This window comes from Bactrocera latifrons, unplaced genomic scaffold, assembly GCF_001853355.1.
Source record: "Bactrocera latifrons isolate USDA-ARS-PBARC rearing strain unplaced genomic scaffold, ASM185335v1 scaffold_216, whole genome shotgun sequence".
Classification (NCBI taxonomy): domain Eukaryota; kingdom Metazoa; phylum Arthropoda; class Insecta; order Diptera; family Tephritidae; genus Bactrocera; species Bactrocera latifrons.
Window position 1 is genome coordinate 416,008 of NW_017535697.1, and position 2,153 is coordinate 418,160.

Consider the following 2,153-nt stretch of genomic DNA (forward strand, 5'->3'; position numbering starts at 1 on the left):
GTTGGCAAATATAGAATCAAATTGAAGTTAGCGAGAACGAACTGACGGCCTGCAGTCGTGTAGTCGTGCAGCTGTCAAAATAAGTCTGTCCATAAGAACGTGTGTATTTTAATATTTGACAGATGTCGTTTGCAGTCTGTCGCGAGCATTGTATTCCATACATTATGCTGTGAGATACACAATTTTTCCCCCAATACATTTTTCCCACTCTAATAGCTGTTCCTGTTATTCTAAGGCAAAATGGTACAAATAAATAACTTTAGAACTATTTAGCAATTACAATTTGCTCAAAAATAAAACTCAAATATATACAGTAACAAATTCTGCATAAACATTGATTGTGTTAAATAAATTTTGAAGGGGACAACACTTGGTAAATATGTCAAATCAAATACTTGTGGTTGCCATATTGCTTTAAACTAATATATGGTCAAAGATCCCGAGCGAGTCCCGAGGGATAGAATTTATTCTGTGGGTTAAAATATATATTTTGGTTTTATTAAATTAATGTTACTAAACTATACATAAAAATATATTTTTTTCTAAGCTTTGATATCCCGTCTGAGTTAAAGGGGCCATACACGGCACACATGTGCGTTCGATCTGTATGAAATCGTTTCGCCATACACGACGTACAATTCCATTTTGCGTTCGTTCTTCACACAGTGAACATGTGCGACTCGCAAGCGGAACATTTCTTGGAATTTATTTCTAATGTAGTACTTTACCTATTTCTTTTCATTTTGTTAATAAATTATTCCAACTTTTTTTTCTGAATTTTATTTTTATATTTATCACTTTTCGTTTGCAAAATTGCGAATTGATTTTTTATAAGATCAATAAATACTGATACGAAATCTTTATTAAGGGGGAGCTTGCTTTAGAAGCTTCAAACAATAGACTCTTTTCTGCTTAAATATATATCTAAGAATATGACTTCAAAGTTTTAGATGTGAATTTGAAATATTTTCGAAGCTAAAGGACGGCCGACCGTCTAGCAGATAAATATATGAGCGATTGGGCAAAAAGCCAAAACTTTGAAGCACGATTTCTCGGTTTTTCATTTTTACGATTATTCTTAATTAGCGGGCAGGATAGAAAAAACTAAATGTCGTTTGGAATTGGGGCACAGTTTATTATCTTTGGCATAAAATTATGTTAAACAGCAAAAGGTAAACTTTTTTTGGTCAAAATCCACTTTTTAAATTTTTAAAAAAATTGTAAAATTTTAGACTTTTTTGGAATTTTGTAATATAAATCAGAAGATAAATTATTTTTAACATGAGTCTCTTTGAATTTTTTGTTTCCGATAGAAATTGCGAAATGCATCGTGCCCGCTGTCGGAAAAAGAGAGATGCTTCGGGCAATTGCTTCCCAAATGCAAAATATCAAAGGTTTTATATCTAAAAAATTTGTGAAAGATGTTCAGGCATAATTATAAAGCCTAGAAATTTCTTTTGAATCAATTATTTCTTTCCTCCTAAAAAAATCTTCAAAAAAATCGATTTTATCCGCACACAGCGCCATGCACGACACACATGTGTGCCCACCGATCGTAAAAATTCAAACATTTTCGCGAACATGGATCGGTATGCGCAACAAGCCCATTGACGAAGAAACACAATCGCACACATACCGATCGAACGCACATGTGTGTCGTGTATGGCCACTTTTAGTTCCCATAATATAATGGACACGCACCTAACGTGTTTTAATTAACGCGACATCTACTGCAAAAATTACAAAAGTCGGCTGTGTCAGTAGTTTAAAAAGAACGTCAATTTACAGCTGATTAATATGGTTAAGAACCATAAACAGAAACAATATTCAAAACTGCCGTGTCTAAGTTTGAGAATATTGTTAATATGTTTGATTCGCCCCAGTGGCCTAATGGATAAGGCGTCGGCCTCCTAAGCCGAAGATTGTGGGTTCGAGTCCCATTTGGGGTAAGGTTAGAAATTACTTTTTATAAAACACTTTTATTTCGGTTATGTTACTGGGATGCAGCATAGTAAGAAAGAGATATAGGGATATTGCCATAATGAGCCTTCGTCAAATAGAATTTTGTTTGGGACATTCCCGTTTACATATTTCAAGGAAAAGTTCTTTTAAGTTATTTTCTGAATTGGACGAAACTTTTATGATAATTCAAA

At 33.6% G+C, this 2,153-nt stretch overlaps 1 non-coding gene across 1 annotated transcript; it reads left to right on the plus strand.

Annotated features, from left to right (window-relative positions):
• Positions 1-1,876: 1,876 nt before the first annotated feature.
• Positions 1,877-1,949, plus strand: Trnar-ccu. Its single transcript has one exon. It is a non-coding gene; the product is annotated as a tRNA-Arg (tRNA).
• Positions 1,950-2,153: the final 204 nt, after the last annotated feature.